At 44.4% G+C, this 14,006-nt stretch overlaps 2 long non-coding RNA genes across 4 annotated transcripts in view; both read right to left on the minus strand.

Moving 5' to 3' along the window:
• LOC308593998 overlaps positions 1-9,602 on the minus strand; it is a 71,291-nt gene extending 61,689 nt beyond the window's left edge. Inside the window, exons 1-2 of one of the 3 annotated variants that reach the window (XR_014011202.1) lie at positions 9,511-9,602; positions 3,549-3,686 (exon numbers count right to left, since the gene is read on the minus strand). This is a non-coding gene — a long non-coding RNA (uncharacterized lncRNA). Of the gene's footprint in view, positions 1-3,548; positions 3,687-5,131; positions 5,403-8,290; positions 8,413-9,510 lie in introns of those variants that run through there. The other 2 variants (XR_014011203.1, XR_014011204.1) reach the window with 2 other exon arrangements.
• LOC308594084 overlaps positions 1-14,006 on the minus strand; it is a 375,081-nt gene that overhangs the window by 239,703 nt on the left and 121,372 nt on the right. The window lies entirely within an intron of this gene.

The raw sequence follows: 14,006 nt of genomic DNA on the forward strand, positions 1-14,006 counted from the left end.
GTTTATTCATGTCAAAAAAATTCAGTGTGCAGGGATTTGGTGTTCCGATTGGCCTTATATGGTGACAGGGCTGGATTTACTGCATAATGTCCGTGAAGCCCAATGGATAAGTTGGCATCGTGAGAGAGCTCACTCATTCACTTGCAGGTACATATATAAATATTGGCCCTTCAGACCCTGCCACCGATCTGAGCTGAATAAAATAAACCGCATTATTTTGTGCCAGGTACTAAGTGTGATAAGTATACACACTGAATTGTGCCCCTACGCTAAAAAATGAATAATCATTCTGACTATGAAGTGCATTTCCCCCATGTTTTTGAAAGAACAGAACTTCCAAAATCCAAGCTAGAAGTCAGTGGAACAGATAGTCTCCAAACTATAATCAAATTTCAAATTTTGTGTGTTGTTTACATTTGTGGCATAAGAAGAATCTTGTGGAATACCAGTGGGAACTTTGTACAGAAAGGGTCTTTTTTTATCAAAACTGGAGAAGTGATTGTTACATTGGAATGTTGCTTACAGTCTTAATGAAGAGGTTTTACTACAACATCGTAATAATTTTGCATGAATTTCCCTCCTTCCCATGTGAACTGACCGCCAAACAACCCAATTAAAATTGTTCAAGGTCGTAACCATTTAACGCCAAGCAGGCCGGCGTTGTAAAGCAAGATTGTCTGTATGCTGTGAGAATTGCTTCTTTCAATAGTAGCAGGAGATTTGGGGGGGGGGGTGCTGGTTACTTGGCACACATTTAGATTTCAATGCTTCACTAGGAAGCTAAATAGCCACTCATCAATCACGGAGCACCGTTGGTGTAAAAAAGAAAGTGTTTGTTTTAAATGGGCAAAACATCACGGCATTGATCGTAAGGACATTAGAAGAGCTCTGCTGGATCTACTGAAAGTTATGTTTAATTTGCTTCTAACCATGGCCACCCAAGGTGGCTCTGGGAAATCCACAAGCAGCCCATAAATTTTGATATTTTTTTCTTTTTCATTTGTTTATTAAATTTCTATACCCATCCAAGGACCGCAGGGTGGTTTACAATATAAAAATACAAAACTGCTTAACAGAGTACCAATCAAAAACAATACCCTCTCAGTTTAAAAGGCTATAGATTTTTTAATTAGCCAAAGGCCTGGGAAGAAGGGGAATGTTTTTTGCCTGGTGCCTAAACATATGCAATGAAGGTACCAGACCGGACCTCTCTGGGGAAAGCATTCCACAAACAGGGAACCACTGCAGAAAAGGCCCCTTCTTGCGTTGCCACCCACACAGAGCAGGAACACGAGGAAGCGCCTCAGATAATGATTGTAAGGTCAGGGTCTGTTCATATGAGGAGAGGCGGACCTCAAGATATTGCAGTCCTGAGCCATTTAAGGCTGTATAGGTAAAAACCAGCACTCTGAATTGGGCCTGGAAACTAATGTATTGGCATTACGTGCTCAAACCATCTTGCGTCGATGAGCAACCTGGCTGCCTAATTCTGCACCAGGTGAAGTTTCTGAACCATCTTCAGAGGCAGCTCTATGCATAATGCGTTGCAGTAATCTAACCTAGAGATTAGAAGACAGTAGTCAGCTCTTGATGCTCCTCCTGAGCACCAACTAGTAATGTCTCTGAATCTGGAGGTTCTAGTGCTCCCAATAGCCAATGGTGGCCCTATTCTCCATGTAGCTGCCTAATTCCCCTTCAAAGTCATGTATGCCAACATCGGTTGTGACCAGTTTGCTGCAATGAAGTCCATAAGTAAGAAAAAGATCCACAGATCCTCTCATACACAAGCGTACATGGTTCAGCTAAATATATTGGCAGCGCAGCCAGCTCTGACAGAACAAACCATCTGTTGGAAGAGGTCCTGATACAGCGCCCATCCCAAGGCACATGGTCAATTTTGGCAATGCCCAATTTATATAGGCTATAGACATAGTCATCAACCAGACTTCAGTCACTACTGAGAGTGATGGGTGTGGGTGTGTTCACCCTTTTGCAAATGCAGGACCCGATCCATCAAACCAAGCCATTCACAGAGCTCTGTATGGATCATCCTTGCTAAAGCAACATGCTCATAGGATTGCCAGCCAACCAAAAATATGGTTCCGGAACTGGAATATTAATAGATAATGTGTAAAACGTGCAGGGGTAAGCAAGGAAGTAATAAAAGAATCAAAAGAATCAATTGAATAATTATTAAACTACAACAACACAACAAGATGGAAGAAGTAAAAAAAAAATATTGAGATCACACATGGGTGAAGGGGAGTGGAGGGTATAGGGGAATTTATAAAAATTTCTAATACAATATTTCTAATTGTGTTGCATTTATATATAGAAAAGGGAAGTCTATAGCAATTAGGTATATTTTAATCTAGTCAACTATGTAATAGGCTTATGTTACAAAACGAATATGGATTTTGAATTTGATGTTTGTAATTCTTTTTCAGGTTTGGAATAAAGCCACTGGGAATGACTTAAAATGGATTGTCAACCAACCAGTATTTTGCTAGTCTAATCTGTAAAACCATCTTCTGTCATCTAACTATTCCCGGGATGTGTAGAAATAGGATAATCCAGGTTCTGCTTCTGAAAATACTTGCCAAATGCTGCTCTCTGACCTTGACACCCAAAATCCTGCCCTGGCTCTTTCCCTTACCCACAAGGTTTTGCCTTGGCTCTGCCCCTGACCCAGCTGCGTTGTCTGCACTGGGTCGGATCCTGAGCCACACCCAGATATCCAGTATTAGTAAAACCAATGATGGCAACCCTAAAACGCTAATCTTCAAAAATCACTGCCATTTAAGAATCCTGGCTGGTAACTAAAATCAGTCATAATACAGTTCATAGATACGTATTGAGTGATGCACTTTTGTCCCACTGTTATGGGAGTAAGGGCTGGCTCTCGCAGAACATATTCCATAACAGAAATTGCCACATTATGTTCATTAATCATAAGACAGTGACATGCCAAGGCTCAAGGTTATGGGACTTCCTGAAATGGTAAGTGACAATAAGATGTGTCAGTCAGGGAAGGAGGGGGAAAGAGTGCAATTCATTAAGCGTTCCTAAACATACAGCTTGTGTCAATGAGACAGGGATGATGGCATTGTGGCCCCGTTCGCACCTATAAGGAGAATATTTCACTGGTTTGACATGATCGCTACTGAAGTTACAGACAGCGCAAATAAACCATACTTGAAATCCGTCTTCCTGGGTTTTACGATTCGGACTGTTGCTAGTGGGAATAGCGGACAGTTTTAGGTCCTGCATATATATGCCTTCATAAACTTAAGGTCATGAACCAGCCAAAGGGCCATCCTTTTTACAGCTCTCCCAAAATGCAGTGGCAGCAATTCAAGGTGTTGGTTTTAGCAAGGGCATGGCTGGGCAAAAGGGCAATTTGGGGGAATGCTTTCATTAGCACTGAAAAGGAGAGAGGTTGGCTGCTCACGAAGCACTGCCCTCCAGCTAAATAGATCTTTGTTGCCCTTCCTGACCCTGGTTGGCTAGGTTTGCCCATATGACCAGTCCAGGAAGCATCTCCCTACCTGCAAATTGGCTGTGCGTACCCCCAGCAACATCAGCACAAGCCCAGTGTGATTAGCTGCTTAGCATCATGGACATCATCATGTTCATAATATGAACCACGACTGTGATTGGGTGAGATCCCGTGACTGGATGAAGTCCTAATAGAAATAAAATAGAAAGAAGCAAATAATTATGTGCAAAGAGTAGGGGAAGGGCAGTGAACCATTTTGGGGGACAAATTTAGCATTAATGGTGGTGTCAGAAAATATCCTCACCCTCCCAAAGCGCTCTTTTCAACCTGAAAACTGAAACAGGCAAACATTTGTCACAGTCTTAGTGTTAACCTCTAAAGCCGTAACTAGCTCAGGTGGTAATCCTAAACACACTTACTTGAGACAAAGGCTCAATAAAACACGTGGGGCTTCCTTCCGAGTAAATGTGCATACAGTTGGGTTATAAGGCCCTACATACCTTAATACATCTGCACTGAGGGTAAACCACAATAAGCAAGATTTTACAGATTTTACTTTTGACAGTCTCATTCATGCAACATGACAAGAAGAGTTTGGATTTGATATCCCGCTTTATCACTACCCGAAGGAGTCTCAAAGCGGCTGACATTCTCCTTTCCCTTCCTCCCCCACAACAAACACTCTGTGAGGTGAGTGGGGCTGAGAGACTTCAGAGAAGTGTGACTAGCCCAAGGTCACCCAGCAGCTGCATGTGGAGGAGCGGGGACGCGAACCCGGTTCACCAGATTACGTGACTACTGCTCTTAACCACTACACCACACTGGCTCTCAAGCATGTAGAGACAAATTTCTGGGGTTCAACTTCGCACTATTGGGTCCACCTGTTGGAGATCTGCACCTGAACATTTCCCAGAAGTTGTTTATGTTGATTACCCCTCAATGAGATAATTACATGCTGCAGATTGCTTTGGCTTGATTATCATATGGTATCTCCCACACTAAATTTAGAATAAGACATGAAACATCTATACAGATAATTAATGTTCCGACTGAAAAAACCGAGTGTAACCCAGCAGATATAGAGTTAAACTTAACCCAAAAACATGTCATATCCAACCTTTTCTCTCTTATCAAATGTAAAATGGTGTTAATAATGGCCAACCTTAGAGGGGTGCAATAAAGTTGGACAGTATTGATGGCAAAGTATTAATCCTATAAAGTTTTACATACAGTTTTGATTACTGTTGATTAAATGCATTAAAAACAATGCAAACACATCGAGCCTCCTGTATGTAACACATTTATTGTTGACTCTAAACTATTATGGTATAGCATCATATTTTATTTCCAACAAAATTCCAACATTCTCTGGTACTGCCCTGCTTTCGTTGCTTTATCCCAAAATATAAGCAATTTGGAAAACCTAATTTCAAAAAACACGCACAAGGAAATCACAGCAGGATAACAAATTATTTGCCAACTTGGAAGGTCATAAATTTATTTAAACAACCTCCAAATAGTCCCCGATCACATAAACAACCCCTGTGAACATTGTTTTTAAGAGCTAGTCTGGTTTCCCATTAACTAATGTGCCAGCCTAATTTGCTCAAATGGATATAATCCTGAACTTACGTAACAGTATATGCAACAGCTTCTTCTGTTGGTGAAATGCTATACTGTATTACTTCTCAAGGTGAAACATTATCTCTAAAAAGATTTCTCTCTCAGATCAATAAATCTTGATACTCCTGTCAGATTCAGACAAAGGGCTTTGTTCTTAGTCTCACTGGAAAGCAAGCAAAAGTTGTAGCGAGCAGAACGCTTCATTGTTCGGTTTTCTGCTTGTCTTCTTCACATTTAGGTTGCCAGTGATTATGCAGAAGAGGAGCTGGCAACCTTTTCGGCTCCATGGGCACATTTGGAGTTCTGAGTGAGTGCCGTGGGTCACCGGTACTTTGTTCACTTGTCTCCCCATCCCCAGGCATAAAGAGAGAAAACAAACATGAAAACTCGCTTTGCTTTTCTAAGGGATCTGAGTAAAAGTACGAGAGCTGGATCCAGTAAAACTAATCTGAAAAGTACACAGAGTGTAGCAACGTCCCAGGAAATGGGCAAGAGAAACGGTGGGAGAAAGGAAAGTGAGCGAGAGGGAATGAAAGTGGTTCGAAAGATCTTGAGTGGATGCATGGATAGCAAGGCCACGGATTGGAGGAAGGAAGGATGGATGGGATCAAATGGGAAGAAATCCAAACTGATATGGAGCCACACCAATCATTTAAAGCACCCTTTAACCACCCTTTAACCTGGGTGGCGCTGTGGTCTAAACCACAGAGCCTAGGGCTTGCCGATCAGAAGGTCGGCGGTTCGAATCCCCGCGACGGGGTGAGCGCCCGTTGCTCGGTCCCTGCTCCTGCCAACCTAGCAGTTCGAAAGCACATCAAAGTGCAAGTAGATAAATAGGTACCGCTCCGGCGGGAAAGTAAACAGCGTTTCCGTGCGCTGCTCTGTTTTGCCAGAAGCAGCTTCGTCATGCTGGCCACATGACCTGGAAGCTGTACGCCGGCTCCCTCGGCCAATAAAGCGAGATGAGCGCCGCAACCCCAGAGTCATCCGTGACTGGACCTAATGGTCAGGGGTCCCTTTACCTTTAACCATTATGGCTGTCCCCCAAGAATCCTGGGAACTGTAGTTTGTTAAAGTTCTCAGTGCCCTTTACAAACTCAGTATCTTTTACAAGCTTCAGGATTTTTTTCGAGGAATTATTATTCCCACATTGCTGGGGGTTGGACTAGATGTGTCTTGGGATCCCTTCCAACACTACAATTCTATGATTCTGAAGTGGAATAAGAGTACTTCAAATGTAGGGTGGGTAGTGTCGGCTCAGATTAAGCCAATATCTTTCCTGGTTCTTATCTCCCCCCCCCCGCCCCATTCTCTTCTTTTTTAGGAAATAGTTTGACTTAATGCAAAGTAAACGCAATCTGCCCAGTAGTGATGTATGGAAGTGAGAGCTGGACCTTAAAGAAGGCTGATCGCCAAAGAATTGATGCTTTTGAATTATGGTGCTGGAGGAGACTCTTGAGAGTCCCATGGAATGCAAGAAGATCAAACCGATTCATTCTGAAGGAAATCAGCCCTGAGTGCTCAATGGAAGGACAGATCGTGAAGCTGAGGCTCCAATACTTTGGCCACCTCATAAGAAGAGAAGACTCCCTGGAAAAGACCCTGATGTTGGGAAAGATGGAGGGCACAAGAAGAAGGGGACGACATAGGATAAGGTGGTTGGACAGTGTTATCGAAGCTACCAGCATGAGTTTGACCAAACTGCGGGAGGCAGTGGAAGACAGGAGTGCCTGGCGTGCTCTGGTCCATGGGGTCACCAAGAGTCGGACACGACTATATGACTAAACAACAACAAAAATGCAGTCTGAGCCTGACTAAGCTTGTGCATCGCTTTCACAAAAGTAAAACCCCAAGGCTTCTTTGAGAGGAGCCACGATAGTGAAACCAGCACAGGGTTGTAACACAGAGATGGGCTTCAGGAGCCCAGAACAGAAGCGCTGAGCCTAAAAAGACAATAAGAACAGAAACAGCTTCTTAGATCCAAAGTTCCTTCCTGACAATGACAAAGTGGTAGTTCACCAAGGTTTCCGCATGAGCAAAGTGGCCTCTACAAGCATCATTTCACAAATCTTATTTACATCCCCCTTTTTTTAACATTCATTTGTCATTCACTGTCAACAACAATTTCTCACTTCTGTTCTATGGGTGCTACCTGCAAAATGGCCCAGAGTATTTGCTGTTCTACAAGGGGCACATCGCAGGACGAGTTCAGACCTACCCCAAACCGAAGAGGAAAGAGTCACTAAACACATGACATTTGCTGCATTTGGCAGGTTGAGGAGAAGCTATTTGATTTAAGTCTTCAGCTATACCCAATTCTGGAGCTTTCATCTGGTCCCTATTTCATTCAGGGAGCACAGCCTGCTAAAATTCATTCAGATCAGTGATTCCCCAACTTTTCTTCCCCCATGGACCACTTGAGAATTGCTGGGGGTCTTGGAAGACCCCCCCCCCATGGCTTTTCAGCCTGATGTAGCAATCGTAATGCACTGTGCTAGATGTTTTTGGGTTTTAATTGTATTTTTCATGCTTCTTTTTCTTCTTCCATATTGCATGACAATTGGAATTCAAATTACAATACAGAAAAATAAAAAAGGCAATAGCTCTTAAAAATATATAAATATTTAATCCCACAGATGTGCCACTTTCCATCTTCAAGCACAAATCCATGGACCACCTGAATGAAGCTCACAGAACACCCATGGCCTGCTGGCCACAGCTGGGGAACCTTGATTTAGATCAGGGTTGCCCAAACTTTTTTCAAAGAGGGCCAAAGATTTGATGAAATGAACATGTGTGAGGGCCAATCAACGTTGTTGAGCTTTTTTTTTAGGATTTTACCCCAGGACATACAGTGGTACCTCAGGTTAAAAACACTTCGGGTTACAGACTCCGCTAACCCGGAAGTAGTACCTCAGGTTAAGAAATTTACCTCAGGATGAGGACAGAAATTGCAGCGCGGCGGCAGCAGGAGGCCCAATTAGCTAAAGTGGCACCTCAGGTTAAGAACGGACCTCCGGAACAAATTAAGTTCGTAACCAGAGGTACCATTGTATACTGAAATGGACTTTGGACATGCCTGGTTTAGATGCTCTGATTTTACCCAGGACAATGTTCTCATTCTGTTTTGAGAATATATGTCTCATGAGGAAAATGATTGTGGTTTACCTCAGGTCCTATACTTATGTTGGGTCCATAAATGTACGCAACAATTTGGCAGGTGTGGTCAAATCCATGAGAGTGATGTTATCAGGCTCCTTTGACTTGGTCAGGTGTCTGTTAAGGGCTATTATTGACTCTTAAGATGGAGAAAATGTACCAAGTATCTTTCCGAGGAAAGGGCATCCATCACTGTGAGGAAAACGTTTTGCACAGCGGGTGGAAGAGGAGCTTTATTGTCTCAAGGATAAAAAACAAAAAAAAGAAGGCCACCAGAAGAGAAGTGACCGTCAGGGGAGTAAAAGAGGAAAATTACTAAAGCAGCAGTCTTTTGGACAGGCTCAGGAGAGAAGAGCCAAGAGCACTGCGGCAAGAGAGGAGCTCACATTAATCAAGGAGAGAGAGATAGCCAGCTACAGACAGGAGCTTCACATAGAGCTAAATCTGGAAAAAGCAAACCAAAGAAATAACCTCCATGCACTTTTGCTTAGAAGGCCTTCACTTCAGCAGGGTTCACCCCGTGGTTATTTCAGTAGACAAAACCGTTGAGCGGCAGCAAACTTTGCACTAAATTCTCTGAATAGGTGGCGCCGAGGTACACCAGAAAGAAGCCTTCGCCAAGAGCTAAAGGCTGTGGGGTACACAGCTATTAATGATAAGTTAACATGTGCTATTAAGGTAAGATGGGGGAAATGCAGGAGAAATGATTTTGAGGCGATATGGAGGGTGTTTGTAGAATTTGTACTGTTAAAACGGAAAAGGGTTAAACCATCAAAAGCAGTATTGAAATTTTGTGAGGTTGGATAGTTACAATGGAATGGTCTTGGGAGTGGGGTGCAAATTATTATTATTATTACTTTGTCAAAATAAAAAATAAAAGCTAAAGGCTGCCTCCTTGCATTCTGAGAGTTGTTTGGAGACATCTCTTCCCCTCACAGAGCTCCAATTCCCAGAGTTCCCTTGGGAGAAGGAGTGATTGTGAAACCACTCTGGGAATTGCAGCTCTGAGAGGGGAAGATGGCATCTCTCAAGAATTCTCAACACCCTAACTACTCTATGTTTCTTTGTGGGCATCTGTGGCTATTTAAAGTGATATGATACCACTTTAAAAGTATAGCACAGATGGGATTCCCCCCGCCCCATTTTCTCTCTCTATACACACATATATACATATACTTATACACACACACACATGCTATTTTTCTAGAAAAAGAAGTGCCAGAACTCACCATGAATGCCTCCCTTGTTCTCTTATAACGGCGCCAGCGGTGTACCTAGCCGCTTAGGCACCCGGGAGGGGCAGGGCAACCCAGGCAGGGCACTCTGGGAGGAGCCTGCATGGAGTCCACCTGCCGCCTCCCCCCCCCCCTCAGCTGAGGGGAAGGCGGCAGGCAAACACGAGCCCCACACCACCCTTTTGAGGGGCACGGTGCCTGCAGGTGCCCAAGTCACCCAGTCACTCCCAGGAGAGACGCATGACTCGGGCGCACTGCAGGCCCCATGGTAAGTGCTGCCCCCTGGGGAAGCGGTGCCCAATTGTGCCGTGACCCTGCCTTGCCCCCTCCGCGCCCACCTGAGAGGTGCCAAAACTGAGTTCTGGCTGGGGGAAAAGCCCTGTGTCTGATACACACACACACACACACAGAGAGAGAGAGAGAGAGAGAGAGAGAGAGAGAGAGAGAGAGAGTACCAAGTATTAGTTTCCCCATTTTGGGTAATTTTTTCATTCTCTTAAATCTGTGGTCTAAACTACAGAGCCTAGGCCTTGCCAATCAGAAGGTCAGCAGTTCAAATCCCCGTGACGGGGTGAGCTCCCGTTGCTCGGTCCCTGCTCCTGCCAACCTAGCAGTTCAAAAGCATGTCAAAGTGCAAGTAGATAAATAGGTACCGCTCTGGCGGGAAGGTAAACAGTATTTCCATGTGCTGCTCTGGTTTGCCAGAAGTGGCTTAGTCATGCTGGCCACATGACCTGGAAGCCAGTATAGTGAGATGAGTGCAGTAACCCCAGAGTCATCCGCGACTGGACTTAACAGTCAGGGGTCCCTTTACCTTTACCTTTATCCAGGAGTTATGTCCACTGGGAAAACTGGCACAGGGAATATCCACTATCACAACACATTTGTATCAGTCCCATGAGAAGTCCAGGTCTCGGACCCCAAGTGTCTGGAAGAAAGGGGGAAGCATGGGAAGACTGGAGCTTAGTGGGAACCAGGGATACGCCTTAACGGGGCATAACCTGACCACAGTCCGCCTGCTCATGAGGCAAACTGATCAAAGTGTCTCGGGCAATGGACATGAGGTGTGGCAAACTGGCTACCTTCTGGACACCCTGCTTGCTTGCTTCACGGTTGGTGTGGGCCTGCAGAAGTTACGCACGGGCAACGGCACTCCTTCCCTTGCATCTTCTCCTGGATTCTCAGGGTAGGGGGAGGCCTAAACTCCTAAAACATCAATGCCCTCTTCAGGCATTTTACCCCTCACATGATGAGGAAGAGTGAGGATGAACCTGTTGGCCCTGCTCCTCATCTCCTGGCCCCACTGCCCTGAACACACTGAAGGCTGAATGGCTCCACAGGGGCCAACGCCATTAAGTCTCCACAACACCGCCTGTGCTCCATTTTAAAGCTTTGAAAGCTGCAGGCCGTGTGGCTTTGGTATTATACCAAGCTTCTCCTTGCCTGCTGTCTACGCTCAGTTTTGCTCTATGTATAGCTAGCTAAAATTTGGAGAACTGGGAAGCTTACCCATCATGACTTTGTGATATTTTGGTAACTCCTGGGGAATCTATGTGCCTTTCCATGTTTTCTCATGTCCAGCGTGGCTTTTTGCGTTGTGTGTGTGCATCTTGGAGAAGTTTCTGTTTTGTTTTCTCTTGTATTTTTGCAATCTATTGTAAGCCGCCTTAGCAGTCGTTCAACGAAAAAGGCATGGAAGACATATTCAAAATAGATTATGTGGTTCACGTCACACTCAGTCATCTTTATAGTGTTATTCTTCCCAGACATTGGCTGCTTTCATTTAAAGCACATCCCTGACCCCCCAAACCCTGTTGCTTGTCCCCCACAAAGCTATAATTCCCAGTGTGCTTAAACTACAGTTCCTAGGATTCTTGGGGGATAGGGAATGTACTTTAAATATATTGTGCAAATATATTTTGCACACAAAAGCTTATACCCAGAACAAACTTAGTTGGTCTCTAAGGTGCTACTGGACAATTTTTTAAATATATTGTGTGTATGCAAGCTTAGGGACCAAGTAGCCAAGGGTGAGAGGAGAGTATCTTATGTCAGGTTGACTACCAAGCTCATGGCTGAAGTGATATTTGAATCATAGAATTGTGGAGTTGGAAGGATCATCTAGTCCAGTGTTTCCCAACCACTGTTCCGCGGCACACTAGTGTGCCGCGAGATGTTGCCTGGAGGGAGGCGGGCGAGTCGGGCGGCGAGAGGCGGGGCGGCGGCGGCGAGGAGAGGCCGCCCAGCGCGGGGCTCTCGCCGTCTGCCTGCCTGGCTGCCTGCGAGCTCGGCGGGCAGCGCCTCTGTCCGCAGCGCCCGCCTCGCGGCTCTCATTCCCTGCCCCTGCCAAAGCTCACCCAGCCAAGCCGCGCTCTCCTTCCTGCCTCGCTTTGCTGCCTCCTCCCCCCCACCCCCAAAGCTTGGAGGTTCCCCGGCAAGGGGGAGGGAAAAAAATTGAAACTTGCACTTTCGTGCGTCCCTCCCGGCGTGACGCTGCGCGCTGACGTCACGGGGCTGTAATGGTGGTGTGCCTCGAGATTTTTTTCATCAAACAAGTGTGCCTTTGCCCAAAAAAGGTTGGGAAACACTGATCTAGTCCAACACCCTGCTAAAGTGGTACAATCATGAATCGCAGCTCACGTCCCAAGCCAATAGATTCCACACTTGTGTCAAATTCATGGAAGGAAGAGAAAGGGAGTTGTGAGAGAGTAAGACTGAAAAGGAGGCTTTTGGAATGCACATGTAAATCTATCTATTCATCATGCTGTAATCCATTCGTTTAATCTACAGGTTTCCTAAAAAGAATCAAGATTTATGCATTCTCTCCAAAGGATATTCTCCGAGATAGTTGCTGCAGATTTTACAGCAGCCGTTTGGTTGGCAATCATTATGAATCTCAATGTACACCCCAGCCAATGTGGAGGAACCCATGCTGGTGCTTGTTTAATAACTGGCAAAATTACTAGGATAAAGTCAAAGCTGTAACTGTTAACAACCTAGGATTATCTAATGTCTTCTGTAATAGCTCTATATATGCCTAGTCAGAGATGAAGATAAGTCCATTAAGGCTGCTACATACATTAGCAGAGCGGATAGCAAAATCATGTCTAGCCTGAGACTTTTACTACTGTTTGCTTTCGGACTGATTCATCAAGGCATTAAAATGTTCTCATAGGTGGGGGTAATGCACAGTTCAGGCCATTAAAACACGGTTTGATTCTTTAGTATCTTTTCTAAAAGTCACATTAAAAAAATGCTTTATGGAGTTAAATAATGCATGACACTGTTTCAAACCATTTTTAAGGAACTCATTCAAAATTCATCCTGGTATCCTGCAGGTGATCCCCACTGGAATAGGAGCAGGGTTTCTTCCTTCCAAAGTTGTGCAAGGTTTCTTAGATTTCATCTCAAATTGCTTTATCTGTAAACATGCGATGCGCCTAAAACAAACGAGCAAACAAAATCATATCATAACAGGGTGATTTGTTGACTAGTTACAATAGCGGGAAGTCCATTTAAGTCAGCGCTTCCCAGACTGTGTGCCAGGAATTATGAAAAGGATGGAAATGTGCAAAAAAAAACACAAAAAAAACCCAAGTGCTCCAAGCTTGGTGTTGGCATCAGAAAAGCACCATTGTAGCACAAGTGCTGCTTGTTCATATTTGCATTGGGACCGTAACCCCTTGGCTCATACTGCAACACCATGGCAAGAAGTTCATGTGAAATAATGAAAGTTGGATAAACAGGTGTTATTACAGTATACAGTGGGTGTGCATAATGCATACTATTGCCAGAGAACAAACTGCCTGCTTGGACCACAGCAGGCCCTTGTGGTCTATTCCAACTCTATGATTCTATGATTCTAGGAAATTCAAAGGAAGGAAATAAAAGGCTGCTTTGGCATGCTTATATGTACACATCACTCAGTATGTTACGGCCAAATTTTTCAACTACACCACAGAAAACTATTGCATTTGAGTGGGTATCAGATTATATTAAACACACAGAGAGAGTGGGAAAGACACTTTTTATGGCACTTGAGGCAAGATCCTTGCTTCACAGAGGCAAGTCCCAAGTTTTAAAAAACTTTAAACGGCTTAGGGGACATTACACTCCAACCTCTTTCACCTGAACCTTTCGTCTTTGGCCATTAAGAATAAATTTGTTGCTGTCATTTTCTTTTTCTAATAGGGTCAAAATAGGTCATTGGATAAGTGTTAGGTTAGTTGCATAAATGTTAGAGGGGAATTGTGAAATAGTGTTACAAAGGAGTTGGGGCAACTTGTGTTTTTAAACTGCTTATAACATTTATATCCCACCTTTCTTCCAAGAAGCTCAGTGGTACACACAGTCTCTCCACACACACACACCATCATTTTATCCTCACAACCACCCTGTGAAGTAGGTCAGGGTGTGAGGGTTTGCCAAGGTCACTCGGTTAGCTTCATCCAATGGCCGTGTGGGGATTTGAACCCAGGTTTCCCACATTC

This window comes from Podarcis bocagei, assembly GCF_964188305.1.
Source record: "Podarcis bocagei genome assembly, chromosome: 8".
Taxonomy (NCBI): Eukaryota; Metazoa; Chordata; class Lepidosauria; order Squamata; family Lacertidae; genus Podarcis; species Podarcis bocagei.